This window comes from Notechis scutatus, chromosome 1 (genome assembly GCF_049901735.1).
Source record: "Notechis scutatus isolate UNSWTSFEM ecotype Mainland chromosome 1, rNotScu1.2, whole genome shotgun sequence".
Lineage (NCBI taxonomy): Eukaryota > Metazoa > Chordata > Lepidosauria > Squamata > Elapidae > Notechis > Notechis scutatus.
Window position 1 is genome coordinate 128,557,621 of NC_142009.1, and position 17,105 is coordinate 128,574,725.

At 38.9% G+C, this 17,105-nt stretch overlaps 1 long non-coding RNA gene across 1 annotated transcript; it reads right to left on the bottom strand.

Annotated features, from left to right (window-relative positions):
- Positions 1 to 1,120: 1,120 nt before the first annotated feature.
- LOC148132987 (uncharacterized) lies at positions 1,121 to 17,011 on the bottom strand. The gene is made up of 3 exons (XR_015745729.1): positions 16,800 to 17,011; positions 16,547 to 16,707; positions 1,121 to 3,488 (listed from the first exon to the last, which is right to left on the bottom strand). It is a non-coding gene; the product is annotated as an uncharacterized LOC148132987 (long non-coding RNA).
- Positions 17,012 to 17,105: the final 94 nt, after the last annotated feature.

The following is a 17,105-nucleotide window of genomic DNA, read 5'->3' on the forward strand; positions in this document are numbered from 1 at the left end:
TTTTTTAACTCCGGGCTGGCCCGGTTAAGATAGAGCGAGCCTGCCACCCCGTGGAGGAAGGAAGCTAAGACCACTCGGCCAAGGCTGTAAGAGCAAGGGCGGGCAACGATGGCTGCGTTTACGATCTGTGGTCTTCAACTCCCAGAATTCCTGGCTCAGGATTTCTGGGAGTTGAAGTCCTCAGGTCCTAAAGGAGCCATAGTTGGCCGCCCCTGCTATAAACGGAAAGGATTCCCCCTCTCAAAAATGAAATCCCCTCGGAGATTGTTCGTGTTCATTGGCTGCTTATGGAAATAGCTTTTTGTTGCCTTTTTCTTCTTCTCGAGTTTGTTCTTTTTTACTTCCCATTTTGGCCTGCAACATGTCCTCATAATGTCCTATCGAAGTACTAGACACGTCATAATCAGCTTAATTTTGGAGCTTTAATAGGTTTTTGCCCAATTCTCCAATTTGCACAAACCCAGATTGTAGCGGGAGAGCCCTATCAATCTCTAGTGGCACAAAAACTCCAAGTTTCGGTGGATGATCTTTAAGCTAAAGATAATGTAATATAGTGGATATAACGACTATGTAAAAATAATGTGCAAGGAAATTAGGGTTGTAAATAGGAAATTATATACGTTTATAGCACCAACGTAGTAATGTAAAATAAGAGATTAACTGTTATAAGTTGACGGGCCATCTGCTAAAATAAAGCCAGGTCATGGCACACACTTCAAAGTAAATCAGAAATCCTGTAATTATGATGTCTGCCTGGCAAGAACAAAGAATCCTTATCCACAGAAGATATGCAGATGTAACTTGTAACAATCCTGGCTAATTGGAATAAAAGTAATACGAGTTAGCCAACTTGCAAACCTTAGCTAAAAGTTAGAAGTAGAGATTGCCCTGCAGCAAATCAAATGAACATTAGATAACTCCTAGGGATTTCATTAGCCAAGACCTAGGAATAGGGACAGTTAGAGACCAACAGAATAAATAGTAGAATTATTACTAAAATGTTTCTTATTATCGTGCTTTGTCCCGCCTTCTCCTTTAGTGAGAAATGTATAAAATTTACTTAACCCTTTGTTCTGGGCTCTTGGCATTTTGATCAGGAGCCCTTTTCCTTGGAGTACTCCAATAAAAAGCAATCAGAAAACCTGCACCTCGTGTCTGGCGTTCAGCATTGGCTTCGGCACCAGGCTCAGACCCGAATTGGGGACAACAAGTGGTTTTATGTTATAGCATGTATGGCAAAATAACTGCCAGGAAAATTGTACTGTGTTTAATTGTTTTTAATGTTTATTCAATAAATTTTTTAAAAAACTTCAAGTTTCAAGAAAATTATAATTTCACACCAGTCTATCCAAATCTTTTTCTTTCCACCAAAATCAACTAGTAGGTTCTGCTATCTGCTGTGCCCCTCCTATTTCTAATTTCAGCCCTTCAGCCCAGCAAGTTCACAAAAGGATTAGAAACATGATTGTAGTGGGTCAAGTGGAAATTTAATTCAAATAATAGGACTCGTATATATTGCCAAACAGAGGCATTGCCCCTCCGATGGAGGTGTGAAGTAGCATTAAGGAGGAAAGGAACAGAGGAACTTCTTGGTTATTCAAGTGAGTTTTTGGCTGAGGTGTCATGAGAAGCAGATGCTTTGAGATAGTGTTTCTCAACCTTAGCTATTTAAAATTGTGTGGACTTCAACTCCCAGAATTTGTCAGCCCACATGTTGACTGGAGAATTCTGGGAGTTGAAGTCTATACATCTTTTTTTTAAAATAAACTTTATTAATTTTACAATTAAAATAGACAAACAACACATACATAAATGTGAGAAAGAAAAGGGAAACAAAGAAAGAAAAGTAGAAAGAAAAATCAGAAAACAATTAAAAACAGTTCCATCCTCGACAGTTTGTGGGACCTTATTTTCAACCTTCTTTTATGCCCTCTGTACAATTCATATATAGTCACTACTACAATTATAACATAACTTCTTTTGCCCTTTATTGTTTAATCGATCTTTGATCTATCCATTCATACCAGCAGTTCCAGCTGTTGTAATACATTGATGTGTCTTTCCCTTTTAATGCCAAAGTTAATTTGTCCATCTCTGCACAACTTGATATTTTTTGAATAATCATTTCCTCTGATGGGATATGAGGTTGTTTCCAACATTGTGCAAAGGTCAGTCTGGCCGCTGTCAAAATATGTACTATTGTATACTTCACTATTTGGGGGAATTGTTTATTAAAGATCCCTAATAGAAAGAGTTCTGGTTTGAATTCGATCTCTTCTATTGTTATTTCTTCCAACCATTTTCTAATTTTCTGTCAATATTTTTGAGCCTCTGTACAAGACCACCACATATGGAAGAATGTTCCCTCCTTTTTTTTTTGCATTTCCAGCAAAAAGTCCACTCATCTTAAGAGTAGCCAAGGTTGAGAAACACTAGGAAGACAGAATTGATATCACTGGGCCTGTGGGTTCAGGTGAAAGCCATAGAAAACTGGAAAAAAGTCAAGTTCCCAGGACACCTTAGTTTATTTATTTAAATTCTGGCTTCTTCAACTTTGAGTAGACTTACCTCTGCTCCAATTCAGTTTGTTTGCTCAGCTCCGCCATCGTTCCTAAACCTACATATAACCTCCCCTCCCCTTAGTTGCCTCCCTTGACTTCAAATTGTTATGTATACAATACATAACAATCTCTCTAATGCAGGGGTGGGGAACTATGCCTCCCCCCCCCTTTTTTTTTTGCAATCTGTGAACAACTCCCAGAATGGGCGGCTCAGGAATTCTCGGAATTGAAATTCACAGGTCGTAAAAGGGCCATAGTTCTCCACCAGAGATGGTATTCAGCAGGTTCTGACCTGTTCTGAAGAACCGGTAGCGGAAATTTTGAGTAGTTAGGAGAACCAGCAAATACTGCCTCTGACTGGAGATTTTACAGTATCCTTCCCCTGCCACGCCTACCAAGCCATGCCCACAGAAACCGGTAGTAAAAAATTGTGAATCCCACCACTGTTCTCCACCCTTCCTCTAACATTTCAATGCCTTCATTTCTCTTCTTTCTCTTAGCCGTCTCTTCCAACAGCCTTTTGCATTATCTCCATCCTGAAACATTTTCTGCCTTGAACTTGTGTCTTCAAGTGTGATCTCTGACCTTGAATTCAAGGCTGCCTGGACTGAATGTATTGGTTTGAATGCAGGACAGCCCAAAGTGCTGGGAATGGTTTGTACGTACAATATTTTGAATATCCTTAGAGAAGAATTGCTAGCAAACACAGTCTTTGAAACTATTGCTGGTATTTTAAAATCTACTAGGGTCTTTTTACGGCTATTGTCTCCGAAGAGCAGAGGACAGGGAAGAGTGGATCATGTGGAGGATGGAAATGAACCATGGAGATTCTCCAAGCATTGGGAATGATGTTACAGGAATTAATCTGACATGATCTCAGAACCTGAGAGAATTAACTCAGCAAGGTCAAAAGACCTGGCCCTCTCCCTGCAGGAAGAAAAGAAAGGGAAAAATGTTGAGCTCTTTGATTCCACAAATGACATTCTGAAGATATTTTTTTTTTTTGATGGTATAGAAAGAAAGAAACGAGGTGGGGGATCAGTATTGGGCTGCTGAAGATTAACACAGCATTTACTTGGATTTTGTGATAGCTGAGCATTCTGGAACTGAGCATTCTGGAAGTATCAATTCACTCACAGTGCAAAGGCCTTTCATGATCAAATGTAGGAATAGACCTTGGGCTTCCAAATTAAACTCTTATCAGCACTGAGATAGTCCTGCTATAACTTGGTTCTCCCAAGGATGCTATGATTTGGGGCCAGGATTAGAAGCTAAGCATGTTTTTGGCAGAAAGAGGTTACCCACCTTAACTGCTTCTTTTTTTAGCAACCCAGCTGAAGCCATTGGCACTCTGTTGAGTAAATATTTTCTGAGAACGTTCTCTATTTTTGGTTTGGTGTGTGATAATTCCTTTGGTTTGAACGTGTCCCTAGAAGTTGATTTAAAAAAAAACTGTATTGCAATTTTATTTCTCTTGGCTTAAAATTATGATTGGATTGTGTATTCATAGTTAGTAATTTATGATTAAATTATGTACATTACCATATGTAATCAGGTGCAATTCTAGATTGTTTGGATATTGTTGCTCTGGAATAACGATTATGACAGAAAATGAGAAAAAAGACAACCATTTGGCTTTAAAAAACCCCCCACCAAGTAACCAGACCTTAAACCAAACAAAATACAAAATATTTGGGGTTTATCATTTAAGAAACAATTATAACATATTCACCCCTCATCAAATTTAACATTTAATGTGATACTTACAATACCACATTTTCCTGCTCCAAACTCTACATATGTAGAGCCCTTTTAATCTATTTCCTCATTTATTTTTATTGAGAGCCACCCAGAGTTGTCTTAAAGAGGGGCGGCTATATAAATGTTCTAAATAAATAAAATAAAATTATAATGGCTGCAAATCTTCATAGCACAGCTGCCCAAATACTGAAATCCTCCAGCATTGGAAATCATTGGAACCCTCCACTGGAAAATGCAACCTCTGGGCTCAACTGCCTGGGAGGCCCGTTGAAAATTGCTTTAAAAAAACCCACCCCCAATTCTTTCTCATCATCCCTCCAATCAGCAACCCGTTTTGAGCTAAAAAAGATATTCATTTCTGCTGTCATGCAAGCTAATCCCCTTCATCTTGCCCTTGCTGTGAAATAAGACACTTATTTTTGGATGGATTTGACTGAGATAAGCTGATTGTTAAATGGGAGTTCAGAAATATTCTTAGGAAAAGTGGATCTGTGGTATGCTATCCTATTATTTTTTTAAATCAGGTTTAATCAACCATATCACCTCTCTATTAGCCATAGTGTCGCAGTGGTTAGAATGCAGTATTGCAGGCTAATTCTTCTGCAATACTGCTGACTGCCAGCAGTTCGATCCTCAAGGCTCAAGGTTGACTCAGCCTTCCATCCTTCCAAGGTGGGTAAAATGAGGACCCAGATTGTTGGGGGCAATATGCTGACTCTGCAAACTGCTTAGAGGGGGCTGTAAAGCACTGTGAAGTGGTATATAAGTCTAAGTGCTATTGCTATAATAAATCTACCAAAGCAAACATTACTGAATATTTTTCTCCAGATCACAAACTGAATTCAGAAATGAAAGTATTTGAACAGAAAACTCAAGTTTGAAACCGATATCCTTGTCACTTATATTGGATTTTCTTGAGAGATGATATAAATGCATTCAATTTTGAAATATTCTGAAGTTTCTTTGTGGAGGGTGATGATGGGACCTGTGCTTGGAGGGAGAAAAGTAAAAACAAAGCCAGGGGCCCTACTGGGCATCCATCTGTTCTACTGGATTAAAAAAAAAAAAGCAAACACTGCAATATGAGCCAATAAGCTTTACCACAGAGCTACTTCTGTCCCATGGAACCTTTTATGCTTTAGCTATATTCTCAGCTTCAGAATCTACACTTAAAAAAAGGAATCAGAATTAGAATGGTATTTTCAGTGCCAAAGCTAATAGTCAGTGTTCCATTATAAACTCAAATTTGAGGTTATATTTATTTGAAATGGTTATTTCTGACAAGAACAACTACAGAATGAGTCCCAGTTCTACATTCTTCACTCCAGTCTTTAGTAAAATGGGCTTTCCCTCTCTTTAGTAATTTCTTAGAATACATCCATGTGTTCCCATACACACTTACATGCATGTGCAATGTATATGGTATATATCCCAACATGATCGCACTTAGTAATATATATATATATATAATATATACCAGTATGCATATTATATATGTAGTGGGGGGGGGGGGGGGGGGGGGGGGTTTTTTTTTTTTTTTTTTTTTTTTTTTTTTTTTTTTTTTTTTTTTTTTGGGGGGGGTTTTTTTTTTTTTTGTGTATGTGTGTTCATGGTTGTGTATAATACTTGTCTCAAAAGTTACACATTTTTCAGTACTATTTTTTCTTTTTACTTGATGCTGGCATCTGTCTCAGAAGAAGAGGCTGCTTTGCTTGCCAGCCTAAACTCAGTCAAGCATGATCTAATTCTGCCCCCCGCTTTGTTTAACAACCCTACTATTGGGATCTCTAAAACTGAGGCCAGCCTGGTAACCATTCACCTGTCTTCTCTGATTAAGCATAATAAATATTCCAGAAAACTCTGCTGACTGTTTTCTTAGGACTATCATCTTGGATTAAAAAAAAAGAAATCTAGAAGACCACCAGATGGCTGAAAAAAATGCTGTCCTCCAGTGGAAGTCTAGTCATAGAAGGTTCATCTTTTCTGAGAGGCTTTTTGGTTTCCATTTCAAGAGAAGAGCCCTACCACTCTCATCTACCGTGTTTCTCATATAATAAGGCCGGGTCTTTTTTTTTTTTTTGAGCCCTGAAAAAATGGCTAGGTCGTCTTTTTGGGGGTGACTTAATTCCCCCCCCCCTTGCATCTTCGGGTGGGCGGGTGGTGACAGCTTGGATGTTGACCTCGGCATTGGTGGGCACTTCGTATTGGGGTCAACGCAGGCCGCACCATATCCGGGTGTGCAACAAAAGTACTTCCTAACGGCAAGCCCCCCACCATTCCCCCCCATTTCGCATGTTTTAATATAGGCCTTAATTTGGGGGGAGGGGCTTCATTTCATTTCATGCCTATAAAACATGCTGGGACTTCCTATTGGGGGAGGCCGTATTGTTGGAGAAACAGGGTAGAATCAACTCCATAGATCAAATTTGGAGGGTAGTTTACTGTGGCAGCTTATATCAGTGTTTAAAAGGCACCTATGGATATGCAATAGGAAGGGACCTTGTTTTCAAATTGTATTTTGGAACATATATGGCAACAATATGGGCACCAAAACAATTAAATTTAGCTTACCCTTAATCAAATGACTTTGAGACTATGGCATTCTCTTTGTTTAAGAACCCCCAAAATGCATTAACACCAACATCTAACACCAACACCAACATATTACAGATGATTTTCAGTACATCTTAACATACCTTATAAATAGACCGTATTTTTTCATTAGTTGGCTGGCCTATGAGTTTAATAAATTAATATTATTTTCCTAATTTCAGAAGAAAAATATTGGATATTTGCTAAATGTTCCTCTAAACTAGGGTTTGATCTTTTTTAAACAAATATGTTCAGTTAACAGGAAGGGGCCTTAATTATTTTTTAATATTATATAGACTGAATTTTAAAGGACAAATGTCATTTAAATTCCAATATTCCTTTTCAGCCTTCTGTAAATTTTCTAATATTATTCAAGAATAAGAATATACACCCCTGCCCATAACAACACTTACATGCAGATTACACATACTTTGTTGGATGTGGAATTGCTATATCCAAAAGGAGGTATTTGTAATGTATTTGGGAGAACTGAACCCATTAGTTCCCAAAATGTCAGAAGAGCTCAAACAGCACTACCTGGAATGTATTCCAGGAAAGATATGTTAAAAAGAATGGAAATCTTGAAGGACATCTATACACAATGACAGCTGAACATGAATGATCTCTCGGAGCTTTCTCGAGGATTATAGAATCATTCTTACCATGTTCCATGTAGTGTTGGTTGCAAATTCTCTAGAAGAAAGAAAGTACTTAATAATGGCCAACAGAACTTTCTTCTAGATTTGGTGATAGAATGGCAGTCACCCCATGTGTCTGATCCTTATTCTCATCATCTAAATGCAAGGTTAAACTTTTTCAAAACAGAAAGCACAGTGTTTATAATGTGAATACACTCTGTTAAAAGGAGAAAGAGTTATGATAGCTCATTTCGAACCCAAACAGTTAAGATTGTCTTAATTTCTTTTCTTTTTAAATCTGGTGGCTCCAAAATCATGTAAAGAAGGATGGGCTTCCCTTATACTGAGTGCAGTACTTCTTATTGCTGTGTTACCATTGTGTATTTACTGAGAAAATCTTAGCAAGCAAGTCACAGCTTTCAACCCTTGAACTCTTCTAAACCAGCCAAGATCCCACAGGGAGTTCGGGAGTTTTTATAGATAGATGCTTGTTTTCTCATGAGAATTTTGTTGGAGTTCACAGACTCGGAATTGAAATCAAGAGAGATTTATGGGGCTACAATGAAACTATCATATCTTTCTTTCCAATAGTTTTATGAATTTAGAGAATGAAGCATGTGTTATACTATGGAGTCCAACAAAAAGACAGAGCTTGATTTGCAAAGATTCCAGCAGCAGACCCAGCCTTAGGCAGCAAACTCCATTGAATCCAGTACAAATGATTTCTGGATAAACTCACCACTTTGTCACGATAGTGTGTAGAGAAGATGTGACAAGAAGAACATACATTAAATAGGTGGGGAAAGTTGTTCAAGCCATCAAAAACTATCTTGTTTTCGGGAAAATAAGTGTACATAACTCAAACATGTTCTATGGAGATTTTCAGTCATCCAGATCATGGTGGTCCCAAATATGCTTTTTCAAAAGGCAACTGGACTTTGTTTTTCCTTGAGGACATTTTGCTTCTCATCCAAGAAGCTTCAAAGTTCCTTCTTCAGATGAAGAAGCTTCTTGGATGAGAAGAGAAATGTCTTCAAGGAAAAACAAAGAAAGTCCAGCTGGTTTTTGAAAAAGCATCCTTGGGACATACCTCAAATACACTAATCCCTTTAGATATTAATCCAACATTTAAATACAGAAATCTGTTTGGGTTTTGAGCGATGCTCAGAGTCTTTACTATCATGTAATTCAGTTGGAATTGTACCAAAACCATGTCCCATACTCCAAATTAGCAAGCTACACTGGAAGAAGGTGAAGGTGAAAACCTCATTCTGGAGATGGTCCACCTTTCTAATAGCTTAATGATATGATTATATTCCTGAGATTATAGAAATGAACTAAACGTAGAAAGGAAAATAATTCCCATCTATTAATTTCTTACATATAATCCTCATATGTAATTTAAATTTGCTATATCTTCTTTCCTAACAGCCTAAAACATTTATCTCTTTTAAAACAAGGTCTGACTGAAGGAAAATCAGAGCACTTAACGAAGCGTATCAAAGTATTGACTGAACCTACATCTGGAAGTGGGTCACTTTTAAAGTAGGGATCTCCTCATTCTAGATTCCCCCTTATCCATGCAAAATGTCTAGAAGCTCTACCAGAAGAGAGATCTTCTGTCTTTCAAAATATTAACCAGGTGAGTCACGGTGAAGAGGAGGCAGAATCAGAACCACAAAGTGCAAAGGGAATTTCAACTTGCCAGATCAACTCCTATAATTAATTAAGGTTAGCCAGTAGATCCATAATTTTTTCTTTTTATGCTCCTTGAATTTTCTCTGACCCTGATTGCTGAAAACGATCCGTGTCCTGATGTTATATGCAACTGGAAGCACATGAAAATGGTAGCGCAATAAAAATGCCCCGTTATTTAAAAAAAGTCTCCTTGCAACACTAGATAAGAATGGAAAATTATGGCTTTGCCCGTGTGCTTTCCCCCGCTTTTGTAGCATCTTGATGTCCATTAGGACTCTACAATATATAGTTGTTAAGTGAGCTAGGCCCCTTTTTTTATTACCTTTTGGCCATGGTTGTTAAGCAAATCATTATAGCTGCTAAGTGAATCATGCTATCATTAAGTGAATCTGCCTTCCCCTATTGACTTTGCTTCTCAGAAGCTCCCTAAGAAGGTTGCAAATGACCATTCCAGGCTCTGGGATGCTGCAACCATCATAAATACACTCTGGTTGCCAAGAACCCAAAGTTTGATCATGTGACTGTGGGGATGTTGCAATGGTCATAAGTGTAGTCATAAGTCACTTTTTTCAGTGCTGTTGTGACTTTGAACCGTCATTAAATGAATGGTTGTAAGTCGAGGACTACCTGTCATCCTTTGGTGCCCAATATTTTCCCATCCCGGCCTATGAAGACATTGATTTAACGTGCCAGTGATGTTCTAGAACAGGAGCTCCTAAATCTTTTGCCATTATATCTCCCTTTAATGTATACTTAATATGCACACCTTCTCTAAGGATCTAAGCACCAGAATAAAGACAAATGAACAACGAAAGCAACCCATTGAAACTTTAGGAAAGATGGATTCATCCTAAGAATGTAAAAGGTTCTTCACAATTCCTCTGGACCCTTAGGGAGGTACACCTCACAAGCTAGGCTTCAGTAAGCTTGGTCTAATAACTTGAAAAGTCCTATGTAACATATGTAACAATCCTGGGCTGGGTTTAACTAAAAGGTGATGTCTTCTTTCAGTCAAACGGATTCAAATACGGGTCTCATTGTATGCCAACTACCCAATTTCAATTCTCCTCTCATCCAACCTTTTAAATTCACCAGCGTTGACTTCATTCGAATATTGCTTTGATCCACTGTTGCCTTATCCATGCTTCGATGGGTGGGCAGCCCTTACATGGGCTCATTGAAAGTACTAAGCCACGGGTCATGATTTAAAAACCAGGATGTCTAGGATCACCCAATGCACAGAGCCGGAACCAAGCAAACCATGCTGTGGCTCAACATGCTGTAGGAACCCACGCATCTGATGTGTGTCTATAACCTTTTCGGGTCTATTTTTACAGCTTTCAGGAACAGGCAGTTGAGCTGGGCTCATAGGAAAGCCTCTCCCGTCTGCCTCGCTGGAGGCAGTTTCTAAACTAATCCCTTTAGATCAAAGGTGCTTGTAGGAGGGGTTGGGAAATTTTTCTTCCATGAACCTCAAGTAAGTTGATCTCGAGATCCAAGGGTTAGTCTTTTAATAATAACAAAAGAAGCATATATTTGCTGGCTGCTAACTGTCAACTTCTACAGAACAGAGACGGCCTAGCAACCAAGCACCAGTCTTCATTTTATATTTGCTTAGACCATGCCAGAAGAAACTGACCCTTGGATTTTAAGCATGAAGCAAGGGACCTTTCTGCCCTCAGAAGGATTCTATTGCAACATTTCCCCCTTTCTCCAACACTGATACGTACATTTTTCCAGCGACTGATCTGTGGCCATCTTTAGTGCATTGAAGAAAGGGGGAGTCAATGGATTTTTTAAACATGGATTAAAGTTCACACTGAATTGGGGGAAGCAGTTCAGCCTTACTACCCTTTGAAGCAGAGGTGATATTCAGCAGGTTCTGACCAGTTCTGGAGAAATTTTGAGTAGTCCTGAGAACCGGCAAATACTACCTCTGACTGGCCCCGCCCCCATCTATTCTCTGCCTCCTAAGTCCCAGTTGATGGGCTGGGTCTTCTTTTGTTGCCCTGCACAGGAGAATGGAGCTGGAAAGCAGGTTAGTGGAGTGGGGAGGGAATGGAGATTTTGCAGTAACCTTCCCCTGCCATGGCCACCAAGCCATGGCCACCAAGCCATGCCCACAGAATTGGTAGTAAAAATTTTTTGAATCCCACCACTACTTTGAAGGTTATCCTGTGTCAGTTAGCTTGGAGTGCTTTGTACTGGTCTAAAACTGTGATAAACTGACTTGTTGACTGGCTTAGAGATCCTTCTGTTATTGTCATAAATTAATTAGAGATTTGAAGCTGGGCTTTCTCCATTCAGGGGCAACCACTCAGATGATCATTAACAGAGTTAGAAGGGACCTTGGAGGTCTAGTCCAAACCCCTACTCTAGTCTCTTCTTAAAAACTTGCAGTGTTGGAGCACCCACAATTTCTGGAGACATATTGTCCCACTGGTTAATCATTCTAACTGTCTGTGATGACCCAGGGCGTGGCACAAAAGCAAAAAAGTCACAAAAATAGGTAAAGTCCCTTTAATACCTCCAACTTGGCCTCCAATGTCCAGTTATCATCGGCCAGAGAAAAAAATCTCCCAAGAACAGTTTTTAAAGGGAAGAAATTCCATCTGAACCCAAAGTACATATAAATTATAAATAAAAACCAACACAAACCACACTGCAGCAATTAACGAGATAGGGCAAGATAAGGAATTGAAGACTTCAAAAGATAACGAAACACATGCAGTTGGGAGGATGCCAGAACTCAGATAAGACTTGACAAACCAAAATAATTCACGCTTTGCTTCCAGCAAGGAGCTGTACGCAAACACCCTCTTTATCCTGTTTTCCCAGCTGCAGCTAATGAAGGGAATCAGGGCCTTTTTCTCCCCCGTAATCCACGTTGCTCCCTTATCCATTCCTCACTGCCTGACCTAGGATGAAGAGTCTTCCTGGGTCTTCCTCTGAATGCCCAACCAGACTATGTCCTTCCCCAGTTTCCTCCACAGCCACCAGAGCCATGGTCCCACTCCCTGTCAGCTGTTCCACCTCTCCCTTGGAATCCAACAGGGGCATGACACTGTCAGGACATTTCTCCTTAGTTCTAGGTTGGTTCTCTCTAGTGGTGGGATTCAAAAATTTTTACTACCAGTTCTGTGGGCATGGCTTGGTGGGTGTGGCAGGGGAAGGATACTGCAAAATCCCCATTCTCTCCTCACCCCACTAACCTATTTCCAGCTCCGTTCTCCTGTGCAGGGCAACAAAAGAAGACCCACTGATCAGCTGGGACTCAGGAGGCAGAGAATAGATGGGGGCAGGGCCAGTCAGAGGTGGTATTTGCTGGTTCTCCGAACTACTCAAAATCTCCACTACCGGTTCTCCAGAACTGGTCAGAACCTGCTGAATACCACCTCTGGTTCCCTCCTTGATTAGTTTCCATCCATCGCTTCATATATCAACTACCAAGGAGAGTTTTCACTGGATCAGTGGAGGTACTTCATATATTCTTGGGTATGAGATCCAGGGGGTGGCACACAGCAGGGGTTTTCCAGATTTTTCAGGCCATAGAACCTATTAGTCAACAAGAACTTTTCCTGGAATTCCCCACTGCGTGCCATGCAGACACCCACAGAGTGATTAGTCATGATGAAAAGAAACTCCCTCAGGAAATATGGGGCTCCTGAATGTCCACTGGCCTTGCCCTTCCCACCTTATTCATAAAAATGGCCAGGGAGGTTCCTGGCTGGGTTTGAGTGAACTTTTTTTTTTACTCCTAGTCTCTAGAGAACCTCAGGATTCTGCAGAACATAACTTGAAAAAACTTTGGTAATGTGGCAACCTCACAACACTGTCCAGCATACTTTTTGAGACCAGTTTGAGAAGTGAAGTGCGTTGCTGAACTGGAATTCATAACCAATTGAATTTATGAACAGGGCAAAAAGAAAAAATAACTCTGTGTTATCTAGTTTTAGGTTTTTTGGTTTTTTTTGAGAGAAGTCTTGCCAAGAAAATTACTCAGGGTTATGATGACTTTACGGGGTGATTTTGCCCTGAAATTTTCTTAATACAGACAGTCCTGTATGAGATGGGATGATAATTCAAGATTTCCATTTGCACGTCTGTCCCTGGAGACTCTCATAAAACATAATCTGTATCTCAGTGAGACAGGATATCTATAAAACACATTTTAAAATAGATAACTTAGCTTCTGCTGATGGCTTGCTGATACAAACCATGTCATTTACCAAATGCCAGAGATATTATACATACATACATACATACATACATACATACATACATATATATATAACCTCGCCGAAACATCACCAAGATACCCTTAATCTTACATGGGAAAAGACCCAAATACACCTAGACCTACATATATAACTATATATATATATAAAACTATATATATATAACTATATATATATAAAACTATATATATAACTATATATATGGATCTTTGGTTATTCGGGTTTTCTCCCGCGTAAAATTGGAAGTATCTAGTCGACGTTTCGATGAAGTCTCATTCATCATTTTCAGGCTTGTGTCTTCGGCTTTGTGCTTCTCAGAGTAATGTGAGTTTGCAGCTGCTTCTTCCTTTTAACTGCTAGTGGGGGTGTGACTTGATTGGGTGGGGGCTTGACTGTGTTGTGATTGGCCCCCACCTGAACAGAACACACCCCCAGCCAATCAGAACACAGCCAACCCCCCTACCAATCAGAACACAGCCAAACCCCCAACCAATGAGAATACACCCCCACCAATCAGAACACAGCCAAGCCCCCACCCAATCAAGTCACACCCCCACTAGCAGTTAAAAGGAAGAAGCAGCTGCAAGCTCACATTACTCCGAGAAGCACAAATTCGAAGACACAAGCCTGAAGATGATGAATGAGACTTCATCGAAATGTCGACTAGATACTTCCAATTTTATGCGGGAGAAAACCCGAATAACCAAAGATCCACATACAGATACCCGCGAAAACCTCAGAAAACAAACTATATATAAAACTATATATATATAACTATAACTATATAACTATATAACTATATAACTATATAACTATATAACTATATAACTATATAACTATATAACTATATAACTATATATAACTATAACTATAACTATAACTATAACTATAACTATAACTATAACTATAACTATAACTATAACTATAACTATAACTATATATATAAACTATATATAACTATATATAACCAACAATACTGCTATCCTTCAAAAAGACCTCGACTATGTATCAGAATGGTCAAACAAATGGCAACTTCAAATCTCAACAAATAAATGCTCTGTCTTACATATTGGCAAAAAAATCAGAAAATAAAATACAAGCTGAATAGTCAAGACCTTGTTGATGATCCAAGCTCTGTAAAGGACCTTGGAATACTCATCTCTAATGATCTAAGTGCTAAAGCCCACTGTAACTACATAGCCAAAAAGGCGTTGAGTTGTTAACCTAATCCTACGTAGCTTTTTCTCTGGTAATATCACACTACTAACTAGAGCATATAAAACATTTGCTACACCAATACTTGAATACAGCTCATCAGTCTGGAACCCGCATTATGTATCTGATATTAATACAGTTGAGAAACTCCAGAAATATTTCACAAGAAGAGTTCTCCACTCCTCTACTCATTGCAGATTACTACGCTGCCTTCAGTCTGATCTAAGTATAGTATATAAAATCATACATTGCAATGACTTACCTGTCAATGAATACTTCAGCTTCAACCATAACAACACAAGAGCACACAATAGATACAAACTCAATAGATACAAACTTCAACCATAACAACACAAGAGCACACAATAGATACAAACTCAAGGTAAACTGCACCAAACTTGATAGCAGGAAATACGACTTCGGCAACAGAGTGGTCAATGTCTGGAATACTCTACCTGACTCTGTGGTTTCTTCCCCAAACCCCAAAAACTTTAACCTTAGACTGTCTACTATTGACCTCACCCCTTTCCTAAGAGGTCTGTAGGGGGTGTGAATAAGTGCACCAACGTGCCTACTGTCCCTGTCCTATTGTTTCTTTTTATTTTTCTTATATGTATCCATTTCATGTATTCATAACTATGTTATACTTATGCCTGTTATCTTATAATCGCTTGACAAAATAAATAAAATAAAATAAATAAAATAGACAACTTGCTGATGGCTTGCTGATACAAACCATGTCATTTACCAGATGCCAGAGATATCAACTATGCCTTCTGGGTCTATGGCCATATTTTCCTGCAACTTGCAGAGTCTTGTTAGCAAACAAGTTTAGGATTAGGAATGGATGAGGGGGGGAAATATCTTTACAATTTTTTTATTAGTTTATCAAAACATAAACTATAAAGGGAAATAAAAAATACTGGAAAACTAGATGAATCCTCAGGAAAGGTCCAAACAAGCTATGGATGAGAGCAAACAAACTGAAACTTAATCTAAAAAAGAAAGATTGAAGTACAGTAGTCCTCGATTTATAACAGCTCATTTAGTGACAGTTCAAAGTTACAACAGCACTGAAAAAGTGAAATATGACCTTTTTTCACACTTAATGACCGTTGCAGCGTTCCCATCATCAAGTGATCAAAATTCAGGTGCTTGGCAACCAATTCCTATATGTGACAACAGTAGTGTCCCAGGGTCATGAAATCACTTTTTTCATCCTTCTAACAAGCAAAGACTTTGGGGGAGCCAGATTCATTTAACAACCATGTGACTAACAATTGCAAAAAAAATGGTGGCAAAAAAATATCGTAAAATGGGACAAAATTCACTGAACAAATGTCTCCCTTAGCAACAGAGATTTTGGGTTGAATTGTGGTCGTAAGTCGAGGACTGCTTGTACTAGAGTGGAGTTGGATAAGGCGAATTAGTTGGCACTTCCCCTTGAAGAACCAGGTGTAGTTTTGAAATGAACTTGCTGTTCTCTTACCGTGACACCAGACATTAGCAAAATATGGAAAATAGAGAGATATCGTCAAATGTGACTCCAAACAGAATGAAAAAAAAAATCACTTTAAATTTTAACGGGGATGAATAAATGAGTAATGAGAATGTGTAAACCAGGGGTGTCCAACCTTGGCAACTTTAAGCCTGGAGGACTTCAACTCCCAGAATTCCCCAGCCAGTTGAAGTCCTCCAGGCTTAAAGTTGCCAAGGTTGGACACCCCTGGTGTAAACCCTTTCAGAGTGGGAGATAAGAACCACAGAATGTCCTCAAATGTATGCTGTAAGTTTGGAAAACCAAGTTAAACTTATGAGAGAAAGTATGATCAGAAAAATTTACCCCTCATTCTATCACTTTGCAAGGGAGAGATTCTTTCAGTTCTCTCCATTTGAGCAGCTGATCAAACCGTTGCATCGTTCAAATCAGGACATCTAATCTTGAATCTGGCATAGTACACAAAATGATCATGAAGAATTTTACATCTGTGAAATTTACAAGACCTGAAATGATAAAATGTTCGGATCACAGGAAATGGGAGAATCAACATAAGAAAAATCGACACTTTTTTATTACAAAAGGAAAAAAAAACCACAGGTTTGGGAGAAATCATAGCTCTTCCTTCGATCCTCTGCTCTCATGCAGCTTGATTGCACAGAATAGGAATAATTCTTTTAGGCCTAAATAACAACAGTTTGTGTTACTAAGTACAGGTAATGTTAGTCTCTATATGATACAGATAATGAAGGCTGTGACTTTGCAAAAAGTAAATGCGATGTTTCCTTATAATTAAACACATACATACATACATATCTTTAGTAACTTTTTTCATTTGGTTCATTGTTTATATTCAGAATGGGTTGAACACTTATTTGAAAGCACCTCTACATCACACATAGCC